The following is a 21,926-nucleotide window of genomic DNA, read 5'->3' as shown; positions in this document are numbered from 1 at the left end:
TGAGACCATCGTTCTATAAATGTACATTATGGTTTGAATTTGTGGTTACAAATATAGTGTGGCATTGTGTTTGCTTGCCTTTAAAACTTCATTGGACATTACTTTCTTCCAAAATCTCCTTCTTCTAAAATCTTCTTCTAAGTCTTTCAAAGCAATATGTACTAGATTATATACCAAAAATGAATTTGGAGCAAGGTATAGTCTGTAGTATATGGCCGGTGCTGTTTTTTTTTCTTTTTTCATATCTTCTCTTTGAGGATGATGCTTCCACTCTACAATGTTCCATTTCAACAATTATGAGATCACGATTTAAGTTACAAGCACGCGTGTCCCCGATAGTGTAGTGGCCAACGTTGTCTCCTTGTAATCAATAGGTCCCGGGTTCGATTCCCGGTGGAGTCACACTGCACAGCAATTCGGATTCCATTATAAAGTGTGTCCAGTCTCAAGTAGTCTCTCTGAGCACAAAGTGGGCAAATAAACCGACATCGAAAAAATTTAAATTCTACAAAATGAATGAACCGAGTTTCCTTTGTGTTTCGCTTAGAGATTTGATTTGGTTTATTTGACATCGCATTTCTGCCACTTTTGGCTAAACGCGAAGATGAGAATGAGTGATGTTATGATGCAATTGATGATTGGACATAAAAGAACACACATGCTCATGCCAGGATTCGAACCAGTGACTTCTGGCGTCGTAGCACGGGGCTTAGAGATGTAAAATATATATTTTACAATATATATTACCCAATCTCAGTCGGTTTAATCGCTTCGTTTCGAATGGTGTAGATTTAAGTCCTGGCTGGTTTAACCATCCTTCCCTTTTGACGCTTGTTGCATTCAATTTCAAAAATAAATTATAGTAAAACATCCTATAGCGCTACAGCCCAATATTGGGCCCTGGCTTACCTACCGACAGCTGGCCTCCCTCCCACGCGGGCCACCAGGGGGTGTGCAGATCTGCAGTGAGATTAGGGGGACGCCTGGTCGACCCGACCAACCCCCAGCCGTTGTACAGTGGTGGAAAAAAGTTCTTCCCCATAAGACTTTAATGGCAGTAAATAATGCCGGAAGGGTAGGCAACACACATTGCACCATTAGGTGATCGGGTGATTCTGTTTGTCTCAAGAGCAACTCGCCTTTCATGCAAAAGCCAACAGGCACAGGAAATGTAGGAAAGTCACGTGACTTGTCAGGTGGAATGTTGTTCGTCAGAAAATCGCCTTTTCTCAAGCCAGGTCGCAGAACCGACAAGAGCTACACGTTATATCTCCGAAAATGATTCCCCTAAAAACGTTGAACGAGACGCTAAAACAATTCTTGCCTTAATTACTGTATGTGCCGCAGTAGCACAGTCGTTAGGGCGTTTTATTACCATGTGAGAGATCTGGGTTCGATCCCCGACGGGGGATAATCGGGATTTTGTCCACCTGTTCAAGCTGCTTCGGTGCCCACCCAGCGTCGTATAAAGTGGGTACCTGGAGGAAACTCTGGGGAAGGGGGGGGGTGTAAGGCGGCCAGGAGCGTGGTGCTGATCACATCATTCCCACCTTCGGCCTGATGAAGAAAGCGTTGGGCCCCAACTCCACTAACTCCACACCCCCTATACGCCTTCATGGCTTGGTGCAAAGCACAAGGTAGGACTTTGCTTATTAATTTACTATACATCCCGATTTTGTCGGAACAAAACTTCCCAATCTCTACGTGGGCATTGTTCCAAGTTCCGTAGGGATGTGAATAGGCTCCAATATTTCTTGACACAATTCATACATGTTATATTTCCTTATAAGAACAACAGCCGATATATATTTTGTGTCTTTTTTTGGCGGGGAGGTATAATCCAAACATGTGAGGTGATCCTTTTCCCACTACTCACTCCATTCTCAGAAATAAATCTCAATTCCACACACTGAATATGCAGCACTTTCTACATCTTAGCATGCAAATATCTACATAGTAGCAAAGTAATGTGTGGAAAGAGAAAAATTAACGATTTGTAACGGCACTCTGGAAATTTTTTAGTTTATTTTTTTTTCAATTTGAACTGACATTCATAACATTCATTAACAATCCCAATATTGACAAAAGAATAGCTTAGTCGTTCTGCTACTTTCAATTCTTCATTATCGTAGTCACCGTAACTCTCTCTCTCTCTCTCTCTCTCTCTCTCTCTCTCTCTCTCTCTCTCATCCTTCCCGATGGCGCTGTAGTAGAGGAGTCGCCTTGTAATCAAGGATTCCCCGGTTCGATACCCGGTGGAGACACAGTGGTTAGGATCCCACTTTAAACTGTAGATGCAGTCTCGATTAGCCTCTGGGTGCATAAAGTGGACTTAAAATACCAAATGAAAATAAAAATAAAAATCACCGTAACTCTATACAAAGCCAGAGGATCCATTTTTGAAACCTGTTGAGGCTTAGATGTAGCATTGCATTCGTATCATTACCCATCATCTTCATCGTCGCGATTATCGCAAGAGGTAAAAATGCGACACAAAATAACCCAAACAGAAGCTTGGAATCAATCTGAATATTGGTTACGTTGGATACGTGGTAGAATTGTTTTAAATATCACTTCCTGTGATGTAATAGGGTTTTTGATTAGAGACCATTTGTATAATACATATCGTTGTTGCGAACAATAAGTAGTTTCACGTTCACCACACTCTTCGGTTGTTTAGAAATCGTAAGGAAGAAGGATCTCTAAATTTCCGCTTTCACATGTCAATGAAACTTTAAAATAAGTTCAGTGTAGGTCACAAAAGAGATTTACATATTGTTATGATATCTTTTAAACACCACGAAATCTAATTCCAATAGAATACGATACTACTCCTTACGTTCCTGTAAATGTTCACCATTAGTCTGGCGAAAAAAAGTAACGAAGATTTCCGTGTTTCCTTGAGGAAAGATAAGGCGTCTGTTTGTAGGAAGCAAGCACCAACTGCTTCGATCAGTGACCTTCACTGCCAGAGTGACTCACAGCAGGCCTGCGCTCGTTCCAGTGTGCGTATAAAATAGGTATTTTATTTCGTTCGTTCTAATCCACAGTTATATCAAGGTAACATTCTAATATTTTCGTAAAATATGTAGTAAACAAGTTGTATACATTATGGTCTTCCAGTGTGTTGTTGCCTCCTGCTATTTACACGAGGGAGATGGGGGTGTTGTAAACATTTCTGAACCCAAAGGTCGAGCACGAAGGAAAGGTTGTGTAAGCATTGGAGGCAATAACAAGGTAATAGAAGTTGAAGGAAATGCTGGAATGAATTAAATCAGAAATTGAGTAAAAACTGTTCTCATCACGCATAGGGCTATCAGATCGCTCTTCAGCGGAGAGTAAGACAAATTGTCTCAAAATGTTGGACACGAACGTATTTACTAGGACATCTTAGCATATAACAAGAGTATGACATCTTCAGCTCAAAAATTAATGTTGAAGTGAACGGTTGAGTTGAAAATTCCTCAACTGCTAATTAATAGAACGGCTGTATGTGATTTCAACTTGTGTATGAAAGACAGAACGTTTTTCGTCGATGTGGGGCCAGGAAGAGAAAACAATCCATGAATTCGGGAAGGAAAAAAAATCACAATTTCGTAAACAAAGTCTGGAAGTTCTTGTTTATTAATATGTAAAAAACTACTATACACTGGGAAAAAACAGAACTGTGTGCCTTATTTCTCCAATAAGGAGAATAATTACTTGTTACTTCGAACAAATTACCGACACTTATATCGATAAAACTTCACAAAGTAAGCATTTTTATACATATATCCGGACTTTTCCGGATCTAGAAAATCGTGAAGTAATTTCTGAGCTTTTCCGAACATCCAGTATCAACCATGCACACACTTTGATTTAAGCATACTTCTCCAAGGAACCACGTTATCTTAGACTCCCCTCAGTTTTTCTGTTTCTCCATCTAATTTGAAGTTACGTGATGCCCAAAATACGTATAAGGCATTTGAGATTTCTTTCAAATTCCTTCCGGAGGCCAGACACAACTATAAAATGTAGGACACGTCCGGAAATAAGAATGATTCTTATAAGTATTTTTATTTTCTTATTTAGCGTCGTTTTTCTTTCACCTCTTGCTAATCGCGACGACGAAGATGAGTGATATGATGAAATTAATGAAGGAGCACTCACAAAGAACACCCATACGCACGACGGGATTCGAACCCAAGACATCAGACATCGTAGCGCACTCTGCTAACCACTCTGTCACGGGCGGAATTCTTATAGCCCTAATCGTTCCTCAAGCATTTTTCCTATCTTTAACTACACACGAAACATAAAGAACAATCTAAATAAAAAGGTGCCAGTTCACACTCTAACCGTAAAAAAAACATATGCACGTGAAAATTCAAAATAATATTTATTTTTAGGTAGTTGTGATTTATTATTGTATATTAAAGAAATATATTAGTGATAAAATGACGGAAGTAGAGGAACATCTCCAATGAAACACTCATGCCTTATGGATATTTGTATTTCTTGCCGAACAAGGTTCCGAGTTCGAGTTCCGACCAAAATGGGTTCATTGTGTATGTTCATTCTTGTCTTTAATGTAATCATAAATCGTCGTCATGAATAATTTAACTTCAGAGGAAGAAAACTGAGGTAATTACTAATAAAAACAATAACAAAACAAATTTGATCTTAAAGCCCTGGCTTTGCGCTACATCTTCCATCACGGGGATCATATGCGTGCGCCCAGGGGGCCAGGGGGAGGGCAAATGCCCCCCTAATCATGGACGTCTGCAAATTTTTTCCACGAAGAGACAAGCAAGGTATTTTTCCATGGGGCATATTACCCCGATAATTGTGTTGCATTATCGCATTCCTGCATCCTCATTATAATAATTAATGTAAATTATTATGACTGAAATCAAATTATACATGTGAAAACGTACTTTTTGGTTGACATTCGTTTTCTAAGGGAAAGATGTGGCAATCCTTGCCCCCCTTCCAGACATCTATGCCCCTATATTAAGTATTATATTTTCACCTAAAAATTTAGGATAGATGAATCCTATGGCCGATATTAAACTATAGTATACTCTTAAGGAAAGTTAAGTATTTTCAAGCCGATGAAAGTTCAAAGCAACTACGGGGGAAGGGGGTGCAGTGGCGAAACCACAACCCCCCACAACCTTGAACGGGAATCAATTTTAGGGGCAAACATGGAAGTAAAGGAAAGCAAGAGTAGCAGAATCTAAGAGTAGCAGGACAAAAGGATACTCAAGATGGATTTTGTTTTCACGTCTTTCTTGCATTATTTCTTCCAGACTGCCAAGAGCACCTGCGGGGGGGGGGGGGGGGGCAGAGCTGCAATTGCCCCCTTGATTTCAAATTTTATACAAATATAAATACCTTTTGTAAAATGATCTTGCTCGCTTCGCTCGCAATGTTTGCTTTTCTTGCAGTCTAGTCAAGTTCAGAGCCGTAGCTAGGAGTCGACGGGTGTTAACCCTGGACGCCAAACGATCTAAATGAAAAAAGTTGTAAAAGAGAATAATATGGTTAGTGTTGCCCACGGGACGAGACGGGACAGGCTTTTAAAAATTCGAGACGAGACGAGATTGATCATGTGTCCCGAGACAAACGAATATTTTCGAGACGAGACAGCATTTGACAGCATTTCCACGAGACGAGACAGGCCAAAGTCTCGTCTCGTGGTCAACACTAAATATGGCGCTCCATGAATTTTTTTCCCCATATTAAATCGACATTGTTTTCATTTTGCAAAAATTTGGATCTGAAAATTTATTGGTCGCTTCGCTCGCAATTTGTTATCTGTAATGCATTTTAAATTACTGAGGAGAGAAGTACTGCTGCTAAAAGGTTTTCTCTTAAGTGCATGAACAATTGTTTGGAGGAAAAGGAACGCGCAGATTTGAGAGACAATTTATATGATTTTTACTGTTGGTATATAAGTATATGTGTGTGTGTGTGTGTGTGTGTGTGTGTTGTATATATATATGTATGTATGTATTTATATGTGTGTGTGGGGCGGGGGGAGGGGTGTATATATAAACACACCCATCAATGCAATAAAATTTAAACAAGTGAGATGAAATTACGTTATTCTTTTCCGGCCTGAACTATCATCAAGGCTATCCCCCCTAATCAGAGGGTCTGCGCACGAATATGACGGGGACTGACACTTTACGTAGGTGTAGACACGCTTCGTACAATTTGATGATATCGCGATTACGTAATGGATGTGCAGCCACTTAACTGAACCCCCCAAAATTCACATTTTATTACTAAATTCTAAATTAGCATAATATCACATAGTTTACCTATTCATACCTTTGGTGCACTTTGTGGATTGTGCATTAATCAACATCAGGTTAATCGCGGCAGGCAAAGTGGAGGGAAAATGACAATGAAACACAACGAGGCCCTTGGTTCCCAATTAATGAAACTTTGTCTACATGCAACTGAGTCGCTGCGTGAAATTGCTGAAAATGTCATTTATTAATTTCTTAATTTTGCTTATTTTATATTGCTTTTCTAGCACTTGGCGTCAACAAAGGCGATGAGGATGATTAATGAAGTTATGAAATGGATGATAGGACATGATGATCCATGTCTTACACAAAATTCTAAGTTGGGACTAATGAATATCGATTCGTCTTATCATTTGTCAAGTAGTTACTTTTAACTCCAATCTTTTTCAAGGACTTCTGGATTGACAGCATGTGTGATGCGCGATGATGATTCTACGAAAACCACCATTTCAGTGAACTTTCTTGACAATGACTCTAATATCAATAAAGATAACATTTTCTTACGAATAGCTGTTGTTAAGAAACCAATTCCTGAAACTTTTTCTGGTAGTCTCACGGCACCCAGCTGTCGTTTGTTATGGCTGGGCCTGGGGGTATGACTCACGCTGCTGTCAATACTCAATCATTCCCGAGAATCCAGGTCCGCCAGGCAAACCCAAGCGACAATTTGTTATTTGGGTTGCATAGACAACAGGCTTTAAGATGTTACGATATCGTAGGTCTCGTGGCCCAAGAACTACTTTCCATGACTGTACATAGGACGTCGTGACCAGATTACGCTCACTCACTCGGAGATCCCCAATTTCCTCACGATGGTGGGTCGCCACTGGCCCTATACACAGGCCGAAAATTCCCGGAGACTGAACACGGGATCGAACCCATGCCGAAATTATAGTACACTTTCGCTTCAAGGGCCTCCCCATGGCGCAGTGGTAGCGTCATTGCCTTGTAATCAAGGGGTCCCGGGTTCGATACCCGGTGGAGGTACAAGTGGTTTGGATCCCACTTTAAACTGTAGGTCCAGTCCCGATTAGCCTTACTGTGCATAAAGTGAACTTAAAACACCAACTCAAACCAAACTTTCGCTTCAATTTATTCTCTTTTTTGAATGTAGCATTTGAAGTGTTTGAGTACCCACACAATAGTCATCCTGAAAACTATTATTATTATTATTATGAATAATAATAATAATAATAATGCTATTATTACTGCTATTATTGAATGATGAATGTCTTCCCAAGACATTTGATTACCGCGAACAATTTTATCTATAAATTTAGCTTTTGTTTTAGTCCTGAAAATATGCCATTTTTAACTGTAGCCAAACTGTTTGTTATCATATATAAATGTCATAATATGAATAATTTCTCAGCATGGTAATATAACCTATAGGGCCTCCATAGACGTGCTATTGAAATTACTATATAAAAATCAACACATACAGTCATACACACACCAAAAACTTATCATGTAATCTTTATATTGCAAAGTGTCAAGGTAACAAAGACTCGATTAGGTACAGATAATAATGTTTTTTCCTAGAGCTGCTTTCCTATTTTGACAAGTGGAAAAACATTATTATTTTCTTTTGCTGCCTCTTATAGTATGGGTTCTTTACGCAGTTTTTTTACCTGCTTCTCAAGTTCCTTGGTATGGAGGTCGAGGATCATCTGTTTTTGTCACCACCTGCATTGCCTCTGGCAAACGTTTGGCAGAAAATCTGAGGGCTTGCTCAGAGTATAGTCCTCCAATCTACTGAAACGGTAAATTATGCAAAAACAAAACAAAACAAAGAAAAAAAAACCGTGGCGCAAAGAGTGCGTTGAGGACCTAAGTCCTGCCAAGCGGATTTTCGTTGGGTTACACCTGGTCACCGCATCGGATTCCATCCCAGCTGTTTTCTGCCTTTAACATCCGCTACTATTGCTTTCGGGTGGCTCTCCCCATTGTCCTCATGATGTTGGCTCAACACTTTAATTTTGGAGCTTACACGGGAATCAAACCTGCGACCATGGAGCGTCGCGAGAAATATTTGCAGGGTGCTCAAGCTACTGATAAAAGTTGAATAGTACAAATAATACCTACAATAATTATTATTTCCACGGTCATTATTGTTATCATACAATTATAAATATTACAAACTAACAAACATAAACAAATTTTATTCCAAATTTATTATTATTACTAGTATTAGTATGTATTGTATAAATGGGGAGACTTTGCTGCTCGATCCAACAGACAAGTTGGACAAACAGCACAACTGTTTCTATTTTTTAAAAAAATTCATGCAGATAGTGTACTGAAATTCGCAGTTTTGTATTTTGTTATTAACTTTTACGCGTCTCGTTCAAGAAAGGCATTTTAAGTTAGGGGGACAATCAAGGGCGCCCGCAGGATTATTATTATTACTATTACTATTATTAATAATATTGCTATTATTGTTTTCATTTTTGTTGTTCTTGTTATTATTATTATTACATTACTACTACTAATATTTTTTTTAAATTACATACATTTGTAATTTCCATATTCTGTATATCTATATACAATTTGAATAACTGTATACTTAACATTAATTCATGTAGGACAAAAAGCTGTTTTTTATAGTTAGATAATCAGTGTAAATAGACTGTAAGCTTAAATGTAACCCTATTTCAAATAATAATACTAGTTGCTGTAACTTACAAATTCACCATTCGAATTACATTAACTCTATCCAGAAATCTCAGGTGGGGCAAGTGCCCCCCTGCGGGCGCCCATGGGGACAATTTACTCATGAAGTTTATGTTGTGTGACCTCTCACCTAAAACTATAATTTTTGGAATTTTGAAACTGTGGAACCATTTATTATGTGTATTAAATGGTTGAATATGAAATAACCTGGTACGTACCTGTATTTTTCTCTATTTTTTTTTTTCAATCTACTGAATTTTTATTTTGGTTATTCTGTTCGAATACTAACTAACGGACTTTATTTCTGTTATTAGCAATAAAAATAACAAACTTACTTCTTTTTTAAAAAACTTGAAATGAACAAATGAACAGGTCGACGGACTTGTTCGACCTTCCTCCCTACGCCCATGCCTGGGACCGCTGGCACTGAAGACGAGAACTGTACCCAATAGGCTAGGCAGGAGCTCTCGTAAATTGTGCAACCATTTGCAGTGGCGTGCCCAAGGGGGGTTGGTGGGCGTCGTAAACCCCCTTTGGCCCAGTATTCCTAAAAAAGAACGTCAAAGGCACGAAAAGATGGCAAAACGAGGGCTGTACGTTCCCCCCCCATCCCCCTGGTTTCGAAATTCCTGAGCACGCTACTGACAATTTGTATTCATAAACTTGTTCAAGCTAGTAGAGTCGAATTACTTTCGGAACATCTTCAGCGAACTGCGCAAATCTGTCTAGCGAGCCTAGTGGGCGTGTAGAACCTGAGCAACGGGCCTAGCGATAGGTTCTGGGTTGAGATGACGTCAGCGGCTCGCTTGGTTAATTGTCTGCTTCGAGAGTTGTGACTCGTTCCGATGCTTCAAATGCATAACAGCCAAAGATGTTACGGAAATAATCTTCCTCTACCAAAGTCCAATCAAAATGCTATCAAAGTCATTAGGTTGCAAAATGTGCGTCATGCAGATTTTAAGTGCCGACCTCCGTTGCAGAGTGTTTAGCAGAGTGCGCTTGGGCATGGGCGTTCTTTGTGAATATTCCTTCATTAATTTCATCATATCATCACTCATCCTCATCGTCGCAATTAGCCAAAAGAGGCAGAAAAGCGAAGCTAAATAACAAAAATAAAATCAAATCATTAATCCTCATCGTCGCGATTAGCCAATAACAATCACTGGGGGACTCGATGTACTGGCCATACTTGAGGGTTTAGGAGATTTTTCAATATGTGTGAGTGTAAGGATATTTTTTAAAAGTGTAATGATAAATTTGGCGCCAAGATGACCATAAATTAGATTTTTTTTTTTTAAGAAAAGCGGGTGTCGTGAAACAGTATTGCTGTGTTACAGTGACGTGCCTAAGGTGGAGGTTGGTGGGAATAATTCCCCTTCTTATAGCCTAGCATTCCTAAAAAAAAGAAGAACGTCTCCAATGCAGGAATGGGTGGCAAAATATAGGGCTGAAACTCCTGGGCACGCCACTGGTGCGTGTGTGTGCGGGAAGTCACAGGTCACTCGTTATTCAATGAAAAGAAGCATGGCAAGCCTTGGCTCTCAAAGGGATTTTGCGGAAGGAAGTTTAGCTTTATTTTTACAAGGAAGATATGTAAGAAATCGATAAGGTTAATAGGTAAACAAAAACACAAACTGTTAAACCTTAATTTGCACCCATGCAGTTCAAACTGGGAGTGGGACTTTTTTTATTTCTCTCCAAAGATGTCATGCAGGTCTGACACCTGTGCGAAAAGCACTACAAAACAACTAAAATGAAGAGCGAGCGCTTCCCTGATAACACCAGCCCAAGTCACCGACACCTGTTGCCTACCTGTTGCTTCTCCATCAAAGTCGTCCGAGGTATTACAAAAATCACGAGCCCCACAGGTGCTTCAGGCGCCATCTACCACCATGGTATGCAGCTTAGGAGGGGAGCGGGGAAGAGCGACAGCAGCGCCAACTCATCGTAATGTAACGTTAGTCAGGTAAACTTTATAGTGAGAAACTACACTTGTCTAGTGTATCTCTTCGGTGTATTGCACGATTGCGAACTTTTCATCGGTATAGAATCAAATCGAGTGGTATAATCGGTGTCAGTGTTAGGTGTTCCCGTTGTTAAAGTGAAGTGTAGCGTTATTTATACACATATATATTTTTTTTATTGAAGTGTCAGAATTTTGGTGAAAGCGTCCAAGTGTTTTTGGAAATCAGTTAACCGGATATGAAAGGAGCAAATACTGAATGTGTAAGTAAATTCAGGAAATGCCCAGGTACATTTCTGGGCAGATCATTTGATTTGTTTTGTCTAAAGTAAGATTATAAAGATTTATAATATTATTCCTGTGTTACAGCTCTAGATTTTCATAAAAGACCATGCCAGATAAACCATGTAAATCAAGTTTTTTGTAGCCTGTAATAATATTATGGCTTATAGTTTGGGAGTTTTTTAAAAAAATCTTAGCTAGATTTGGGGACGAGGCATATTAAAAGAACTGTTTAGACAACTTACTTCCTATTGTATGATTTTTGACATAACCTGGAAATTTCAACTTTTTAATTGTTTCTGAAGCTCAATGAAATTCATTTTACATGATTTGTGGTGTTGTTGACACGTCACTAGAATAAACAGTTGTGAAGCGCCCCTTGCCAGATTCGCTAAAGGCTCGCTGCCTGAAAGACATTCCTTCTCGTGCGTTTAGAAGACAAAAAGTCCTGCGGCAATCACGTCTGTCGCAACGTACGTGGGGTGCGGCTTCAAGTGCCTCTCAATTCGTGGCCATATTGGGGTACAGATATTTAAGATAGGGGTTTAGCGGAAGTAGATTCATTATTTCTAACTGCAGTAGGCTGAGAATTCCAATGCAGTTTACCTTCTGTATACTTGACATCGAATAGACTATGCAAATGTAATTTGTTTCTCGCCGTGACCTACATACCAGGAAGTCGTGGACTGGTTAGGCCTGCCAGCAAGTTTGTCTAAACCAATATATCCCCCATATGCAACCGTGTGACACTGGAGGACACATTCGTTTTATGTAAGCTTGTATTGTTTACTTGCAAGCACGTATATGGCAACGAACAGGATATTCCTAGAAAAGTCCGCATGCGTGTCTTATCACGACGTTACATGACATTTTCCAATTTTAGTCAAATGGGTTTCAATACGTACATTTGCCAGAGCTGATGCTTTGTTTAGTCAATGCGAAGGATTGTCCTGATGTGTGTGTTATTGGCGCCAGTATTATCATCATCAGCTATATTCATTCACCGAGCGAGACATATAGCATACATGATTGAAGGATAAATGTCGGAACTTCATCCGAAATGTTAATTTTCTACACTATCCCGTGAGGCTCTTGTACATCGAGAATCCCCATTCAATTGAATTTATATTAGTAATTTGCCATTTTAGTATGAGTTATGAAATTCAACTAGTCTGAAACCGGCTGTATTTTTCTTGGCTTTCTCATATGAATACTAGAGTTTGTAATTAAGTAATGTATTTTAAAGTTTAGAGTGGTGTCCGAAGCACTATGTGCCTCCAGCGGGCATCGAACCCAGGACATCTTAATTACAAGGCGACTTAAAACATATTGTGCACGATACTTAATTTAATGCACATAATGGCATGATTTAACGCACATAATGGCATGTTATATACTTGTACACAGAAACAGCATATTCATCATGTGATATCTAATCTATTCTTATGCTGTGTTAGAACTTGCCCAAGGCAAATATGCACAGAACCTTCAAAATGCTTGAACTGGAAGAAATGGGTTAACCGTAGTAGTTTTTGTTGTATTCCCTTTCCCGGTAAAGGAAGGAATGTCGGAAAACAAAGTTTAACTGTATTGTTATATGCCCATAGAATGAATAATATCTACAGTAGGGGCATAGTTTTATATGGAGTCTTAATCAAAACATTTGCGGCTCTTCAGGCTATCGAACTCTTATTTCTACTTTGTGATTTTTCTACCTGTTGGGGGCCTCCCTTATGGCGCAGTGGTAGCGTCGTCGCCTTGTAATCAAGGAGTTCCGGGTTCGGTACCCGGTGGAGGTACATAGTGGTTCGTATCCCACTTCAAGTTGTAAGTCCAGTCCCGATTAGTCTTTCTGTGCATAAAGTGGACTTAAAACAAAAATTCAATTCAGTTCTATCTGTCTGGTTAATGATGGCAAAGTGACGACTAACCACTAAAAAAATGTATGTACTCTCCCTCTCTTTTCGAAAATCTTGGGCATACCATTGCGGCTGAAACTCGCACAATCGCCGTATTTTTGTTACTGTATTCAGTCGCTGGCAGATATAGCAGTAAAGAATAAACAGCTTTCTTTCTCTGTCCCTCATAGAACCTTAACTTGAAGGGGGAGGGGGGGCGCTGATCCAAAAGCAGCTCCACTACCTTACTATTTTCATGTGTATAATTCCAAGACACCAAGAGCTGAAGTTTAAGTCCACTTTATGCTCAGGTAGGCTAATCCAACCTGGGACCCCTTGAACACAAGGAAGAGGCAAAAGAGTGGCTGCACTCAGGTTAACTGATGAGTTGTAAACATCTCTTCCTGGCCTTGTGGTGAGCAAATTCTTGCAGTTTATTTATGCTTCTAATACAAAGCAGAGATATTTAACCTTCGCTGTTCCAAGGTGGACCTAAGGAATTTCGTTGCATAACAATTTGACACATCCAGTTCCGCGCCGTCGTCTTGTAAGCAAGTGGTCCCGGGTTCGATACCCGGTGGAGACACCTGGCACAGTGGTTCGGATACCACTTTAAACTGTGGTTTAGTCCCAATTAGCCTTTCTGTGCATAAAGTGGACTGAAATCAACAATTCAATTCAACATCCAGTTCCGATGGCTGGTAAATTAAAACAATGAAGTGGTAAAATGAATGTAAGTAAAAGCCAGGGTCTCTTGGCATTGAGATGCGGCGATTTTTCTTCCCCTACCGTATACGCCCTTGGAACCGGGTCGTCCGAACTTTCAACCTTTGCTACCGAGCGTAGGTCTATTCTGGCCCTGGTTATCGCATCGCGTTTAGCATATCATTCATGTAAACTTTATAGAGTGTAAACAGGTTAGGTAAACAGAAAACGAACGTAACAAGGCTTTACACATTTCAAGGAATGAAATTTCCAACTACTGGTATCTCGTGTGGAAATTTGTGATGATTCAGATAACGAGAAGGTGAGATAGGCTTGGGTACGTGATAACGAATGCAAAATAATTATAACGCCCTCTTTCCCTTATGGCAAATGTGAAGAGGGTACATGTGTAGATTATACTTTCTTAAGACAGAGTTTTAAAGTTCCCAACGATTTGTCATCCATGTCGGGAGATGATGACAGTGTTCTAGCTAATGTTTTTAGTTCTTTGAGAAGAACGGGCCTCTTACACTGTTTCTGAGAAAGTTTTTAGACTATTCTTACCTTTTTTAATATTGTGTCTGGTCTTGTGCAGGTTTCTTTACAACTTGCACTTTCTCAAGGGGCTCTTTACACCCGCTTTTAAACTTCAAGGTGGCTTGGCTTTTATATAAGGACATTTTTCCTTGTATACTTAGAAGGGTGTGCCGAAGCACCCGGAAATTTTTCCTCCTATACTTATAAGGGTGTGCGGAAGCACCCAAAAAATTTAACTCTAATCTATCGTAAAGATCACCAATACAATTAATTGTGGTGTCATATCTACCCTTACCTAGGCAGCTGGCCTCAAAGGCAATCCTATGGGACCATCTGACTTGACAGTTGTACTTAATTCTCATTTGACGCATCAAGGGGTTATAGTTAAACATATACCGTTTGAAAGTACTGATTGCAAGTTGTCTCCCATTTGGCCAAACATATGTTTTCTTATGCAGGACCACAAATACTTGTGTTCATGCGATGACCAACGAACATGCACAAGACAACCAGTGGCGTACTCAGAAAGTGGTCTATTTTTTATGCACTTTTTAGTAGTATAACGTTGGTTATATGTAGAATTTGGAGTTATAACCTACACCTCTCTGGGCACACCACTGGAAACATACAATGCCAAGTGTGGACCCCATTAGGCTTATGAAGATTATCCACATTGTTCTAACCCCAATAAACTATTAAACTATTGTGTTCATTAAACTGAAAATGTACTTGAAAGCACGCATTTTCATGATGATGATACGTGGCACTGTCGTCAGTAGAAATACAGATGCTTTTTTTCCAGTATCGTTTTAAGAAGTATAAGTCGACCCCCGTGGCAGAGTGGTAAGCACATCGCGTTGCAACGCCAGGGGTTTTGGGTTCGAATCCTGGCCTGGGCATGGATGTTTGTGAGTGTCCATTCATCAATTTCATCATATCATCCCTCATCACCATCTTCGCAAATTAGCCAAAAGTGGCACAAAAAGCGAAGTAAAATAAAGCAAATCAATCAAGAAGTATAAGAAGTACGGTGCCCTTCGAGGGAAGTTTTTGAGTTTTACGTCCACTTTATGCACAGATAGGTTAATCGGGACCGGACCTACAGTTTAAAGTGAGATCGGAACCAGCATGTGCCCCACCGGGTATCGAACCGGGACCCCTTGATTATAGAACGACGACGTTACAAATGCATCATCGGGCAGGTCCAGAATAGACTAGTGTTGCTATTGACTTATCTGCATGCCACGTTCGGCCAGTAATTTATCGACCCTCCTAGTTTATTACAAAATGGGATGGTCGCATATAATAGAGAAATTCTGTTCTTCTTTTGCTCAAAATATTGAACGAATTTATGTTTGCCTCAACAAATCATAGTCATTCTAAAATGTTCTCCAATTCCGTGCTAATTTGCTAATTAATGACCTGAAAGAAAGCTTGAGCAACTATGAAGATTTGACTATATTCAGATGCATGATATGCATGTTTGCCCCTGGAATTATTATTCTTACGAAAGGATTCAACGAAAATCCAGGACAGAAACAAAGTTAATATAGTTGGAGAATATGTACAGTCACGTGCGCATCTATTTTTGCAACGACCCTATCGACTTTCAATAAGATAGTTACAACACAGAAATGCCCGTGAGTGAAAAAAAGCCGAAACCGACAGTCGAAGAATATATACCTACTAGCTTCAGCAATGCATCAACAATATCCAATGAATAAGGCATGAATGGACATCCCTGATCGAGTTACATAACAAAAATAAAAATTTATTGATTGGCTTCACATACATTAATTACGTTACTTGAAAATGAGACGGTTCGGGCTCGGCTGGACCTCTTACCTATGCAAAGGCAGCTGTGATATTCGAAAATCTGAAAAATTACATCTGCTTAGAATTTCTTCTAGAGCATTCATGTGCATCTTCGTGTGGTTTGCTTTCGCTGTTGTTTAGATATTGTCAATACTTACTTAGCCACGAAACTATTGCGAATATCTAGGCAACAGGAGCATATATTCTAGGCTATCTGCGAAGCCTGAAGTCTAGAGAATAAAATACAGAAATTGTAATTAATATTATTCATATCAGTGAGATGATGATGCTGATTCTGAAGTTCGTCACCTGTTTTCCTATGAGTTGGCAACCTGATTCCCTATGAGTTGGCAACCTGATTCCCTATGAGTTGGCAACCTGATTCCCTATGAGTTGGCAACCTGATTTCCTATGAGTTGGCAAACTGATTTCTTAGGAGTTCTATTCATAGTCTAGGACCACGTGACATAGTGAGATAGCCCAGATATTGGACTCAGTGTACGCCACTGCTAGGCAACATCAAAAGTAAACCACACGGATGATTCACGGAAGGAATTCTAATCATATGAAATTGTTCAGATTTTGAAATACCTTAGCGGTTTTTCGAAAGGAGAGGAAAATTCGTAAACAGCAGCCCTCGCGTAGGTCAAAGGTCCAACCGAGACTATGTGGTCTACTTTATCTCGCTACCGAAGTTTCCGGGTTCGAATACCGGCCTGCGTTCTTCGTGAGACCCTCTTCATCAAACTCATCTGACCACACATTCTTCTTTGTTTCAGTCATTTTACAGTGGTAGATAAGCGACGCGTCACAATCAACCACAAGGGCTATTACTATTATTTGATTTCTCCAGCACATTCGCAGGGATGGCCTTCGAATCTCATATGCAGATTCACCCATCACTGTAAACGACATCATAGATCGAGGCAGGCGAGGCAAGGGATTCTAGCAGCATCTAGGCACTTGCGGCCGTAGTTTAAATCCACCAGGACCCAAAACATCACCCGCGCATTGACATGTTTCGCACCATAAGACTGTTCCGGTCGTACCTGAAAGTAGCATCCAGTTTGTTTTGTTTACTTCTTTGACCTTGGACTTTTTCTGCTGCGTTGTTTGCAAGTTGAAGCGATCAAGGTTAGAGATGTGGAGTGGTTCGCAGCAGCTTTAGCGGTGGAATTTTTGGTCCGAATGTTGTCGACGGGGTACTAGAGATAACAGACTCTTGCTGCAAGCAAAGAATGCCACGGAGTGTACGGAATTCATTTAAGTTCTCGAATTCCTCGTCTGTGCAATATGCTGACGTTGTAGAATTGTTTTGTTTCCTCCTACGACGTGTGGCATGATTCCCTGATTAGCAATGCCAGCAGCATTATTTTTCTATTCCATCGTACAGAATTTTTCTACGCATAAGAGTACTTGTAGTACTTGCATGCATGCGGTAATGGTGACGCCAGTCTACAAACGTGTAACTGTTCATGTACGACCAGGTTTTACGTGTGTACGGCTATCGAGCTGTCAGATAGAAAATAGTATGGTTGTGTAAGGCTGCATATCATAGTTCGAAAAGGTTATTAAGCTGTAGATCCAGTCCCCATTAATTGATTGATTTGGTGTTTTAAGTCCACTTTATGCTCAGTAAGGCTAATCGGGACTGGACCTACAGTTTAAAGTGGAATCCGAACCACTATGTGCCTCCACCGGGTATCGAACCCGGGACCCCTTGAATACAAAGCAACGACGCTACCACTGCGCCATCGAGGAGGCCCAGTGCCCATTAATAAAAGCACATCAAACATAATGGGGTACTTATGGGTTCGATGGGCCTTGCCGCTAGCTTAATAACTAACGTTGTAACCTTGCAATCAAGGGGTAATATGTTATTTAATGTATTATTTTCATGGTTGACAGTAACATTCATATGAATTAAAATTGATCTTACAACAATGTCTATATTTTGGTCCCATCGTGAAACAAGGTGAGGAGCAGAATCTTTGAAATTTTTACTTTTTAAATGTTTTTGAATCAACGCTGTTTCCCTAACAGATAATGAAACATTGTGTAAGAAATTTTGGTTTGAATCCAATATGACATTTTATAATTAGATGCATTTTGTTATATTTAATAATTAGAATACACAGAGGTCCCGGATTCGAATCCCGGCCTGTGCATGGATGTTTTCGAGGGTCCATTAATCAATTTCATCATATTATCACTCTTCCCATCTTCGCAAATTAGCCAAACGTGGCACAATAAGCGAAGTAAAATAAAACAAATCAATAAAAAATTATAATTAGAATACAATTCGTCGATGCAGTTCATTGTGAAGGAGAATAAAATAATTCCGTTGCGGGATAGCCAACAATACCAAATTTAATTTTCAAGTCAGTGAACGTGAAGTGGATACAAAATTACGTTGCGTCATCGAATATATGCCCTTAATTCCGATGCACCTACACGATTTCGTATTTTTATCGTTTTAACGACATGTTTATATATGTCCTAGTTGTTCACCTGCTCTGGTTGAAGTCGCGTGTTTTTTATGTTAACGAAGGTGAACTAGGGGAAACTTAATTTTTGTCCAGCTGTTGTGGCAAGCGTGTGGGTGAAACGCGTTTCTTTATTTGGTACCTGGAACCGAACGTACGCACTGGTTACTTGCATTTGAAGGACTCCTCCTTCTCTTCTACTTTCACATGTTTTTCATTGCTTGATTTCTAAGAAATGCGGTGAAGATGTCTTGAAGTTCATTTGTGTAGTTCTCATCATTATCTAATTTCGATACAGACATACAGGTCTTTGAGTAACGAACGATGCTCGGTTGTGTTCAAATCATACGGTCACAGGTACATGCACTTTAGGTAAATATTATAAAGACTAAATCAAGAATAATTGAAGTCTGCCTCCGTGGCGGAGTGGTTGCTACAACGCCAGGGGTTTCGGGTTCGAATCTCGCCTTGGCCGTGGGTGTTCTTTGTGAGTGTGCCTTCATCATATCATCACTCATCCTCATCTTCGCGATTAGCCAAAACTGGAAGAAAAGCGAAGTAAAATAAATCAATCATTCAAAGAATAATTGAATAGGTAATTTGTCAAATTAGGTAGCGGTAGTGACGTGCGTATAGACTGTTTGTCGGTGTGAAAAACGTTCTTTGGAGGTTTACCTATATTACTAATTATTCGTTAAACTATATTTTCATTACTTCGAGTCCTCTTCAATTTTAATGCAGAGAAGACTGCGATTGCATGGGGAGTTGAACAGTTGCCACATCGAATACTATGCTAAAATGCTGTAGGCGCTAGTGTACGCCGACGCCCTACCCAAAATTGTATCGAGATAGGAGTATAAAAAGCTTATACTGATTAACAACTAAGAATTATGACATTTACTGCTTTGTAATGTTGTAGGTCGAGCACACGGCCAAATGTTACATCAAATCCGGTATATTAACTTTATTGTTTGTAAACGAGGTATTCTGTTTCGTTCCCTTGTGGTGATACAATTATGTGATTTGGGTCCCACTTTAAACTGTATACCCAATCCCGATTAGCTTGTGTGTGTGTGGACTTAAGTGAATCTTAAATTTGCCACTCACTCGATTACAATTTTCTCGGGTTAGAAGCTGTTCTTTCAGACTTTTAGTGCTTACTTGCAAGATATTCTAGTTTAGTTTTCGTCCAATTCTGCATATTTGTTTACAAATGATACTCATTGTAATATGATACACTGATAGTCTCTTACCGACCTTCGTGGCGGAGAGGTTGTCACACCGCGCTGCGACGCCAGGAGTCCCTGGTTCGAATCCTGATAGTCTCTGTATTTTTGTAGTACTGATTTTGCTTTTAGTATAGTGCTGTTTGCGTAACGTTTGAGTGTTTGAAACTCGGAGTGGAATGTCTCACATATGAAGATCGCCTGTCAGGGATGTTATAAAAGACTATTTACCAACCTATTTCCCAACCTCCAGGTATGTAGAGATATCTGACATTCAAGTTTTTGGATTCCCTTGTTTTCTTAAGTGCCCAAGACCATTACAGCCATTACTCAACATACATTTGGTTGAGAGAAAGAGTTTGCGGGCACTTGTTTACCCATTACCAGGTTATCAGTGTCCGTTACCTGCTTTAGAGATGTTACAGAGAAGAGACAGCAACTACGTGTGAAGAAACTGGTCATGTTCGAGACTTTAGGGCTTTATCCAAAATTGTTCAACTAGGGTTTCCATTTCACTTTTGTTATTTTACATTGATTTGGTACCTCTTTGGCTAATCATTAGGGTAGAACGAATGTTGAATTGATGATAGGAAACACAATCATACATCCATGCCTGACCAAGGTTCGAACCTGGGGTCTCTGGCTTCGTAGGGCGCTACGCTGACCACGACCACTTCTCCACCATCAAGACCGGCCAGGGGGGGGGGGGCAAGATAATTTCTAAGGGGCGTAAATGTATATTTAGTTCCAAAATGACCATGCAATTGGTGTGTTGCCAAGAATTGACACTTCCTTAGACGTACCAAGTGGATATCTACCTGATTATTTATAGAAATCATATATTTTGTTTATAATAATTGCAAAGTCATTCTGTTAGTGGTAGTTGGGAGCCTGTGCTACTTAGTTGCATATATGAGTATAAAATGCAATTTTTCGAAGGTTCATCATCGAAACCAGGAGTACTCCGTTTGTGCTCATATAGACTTATCAGGACTGGACCTCCACCTCGGATCGACCCCGGACTCTTCGATTTGAAGGTGACGGCGTCAACACTACGCCATAAGCAAGGCCAGACGCGTCAAACGGACATACATTTTAAGATATGTAGTCTCCCTTTATACCACTCTACTCTGTAAACGTACGTGCGGTTGCTGTACATGTTTACAAGAACGAGACAGATGTTTATAAATCGAGACGAGGCCTAGTATTTGCCCAACTCTAACCCATCAGGGCAGGTGATCCGGACCAGGAATTTTCCCAGTCATTTCCCTGTTTGTGCGCTGCTATTAGGTCCACGCAACCATGGCCGAGATCAAGAATATGTGGAGCTGTGCCTCCGCATCACCCCATATGCCTTCATGCCATGTGTGCATATGCACAGGGCTACCTTTTACCTTACCAAACCTATCAGATTGTATTTAACCGATTTTAACCTTTCCTACGTCCAGAACATAATACTTGCCACGCAGAAAGTAGAGTGTTAAGTATGTATTGGCCTCAGCCTCATACTTTTTGATCACTCCCATGTGCTAACGTGCAGCTCGATTGTGCTCGAGCACATGGTCTAATGAGCAGAAACGCCAGGGGTTCCGGTTTTGAATCCTTGCTTGTGCATGGGTGTTTTTGTGTTAGTCCTTTACATCAATTCCATCATATCACCCATCCTCATCTTCGCTATTAGTCAAAAGTTGCAGAAAAGCGAAGTAAAATAAACCAATGAATCAAATCTCGCTACTTTCAAACTACGTGTAAGCAACCATCGAACAGATAAATGTACATTTTGCGCTTCAAACTGATTTTAGATTTCCAGCTGATGGAGAAGCTTTGTGCTTTACTTCAACAACCAACTCCAGATTATACTACAGTCTAAAGCGGTGAGGAACAAACAAGTATAGCCTGCGCGTTTCATTGAAGGATTTTACTGGATATTTACGTAGCTTCAAAACCTCATCAATTGGCAGTTGTGCTGATGAAAGAGCTTGGCTGCTGTGACCTACTTTGGAAAGTAATGCATGCTTCCGCCTGCGCCAAGAGGAGCAACG

The 21,926-nt window shown here is 40.0% G+C and overlaps 1 protein-coding gene across 6 annotated transcripts in view; it reads left to right on the top strand.

Annotated features, from left to right (window-relative positions):
- Window positions 1-21,926, top strand: part of LOC145984007 (epidermal growth factor receptor kinase substrate 8-like) — a 265,201-nt gene that overhangs the window by 43,335 nt on the left and 199,940 nt on the right. For 2 of the 6 annotated variants that reach the window (XM_083117309.1, XM_083117304.1), the window contains exon 1: window positions 10,921-11,198. The exons of 3 other annotated variants lie outside the window; for them this stretch is intronic. The gene's annotated coding sequence lies outside the window, so the exon portion shown is untranslated. Of the gene's footprint in view, window positions 1-10,920; window positions 11,199-21,926 lie in introns of those variants that run through there. One more of the 6 variants, XM_083117308.1, reaches the window with a different exon arrangement.

This window comes from Lepisma saccharinum, chromosome 2 (assembly GCF_977018435.1).
Source record: "Lepisma saccharinum chromosome 2, izLepSacc3.1, whole genome shotgun sequence".
Classification (NCBI taxonomy): domain Eukaryota; kingdom Metazoa; phylum Arthropoda; class Insecta; order Zygentoma; family Lepismatidae; genus Lepisma; species Lepisma saccharinum.
The sequence above is the reverse complement of the archived record's forward strand: the minus strand, read 5'-3'. Positions and strand labels throughout refer to the sequence as shown.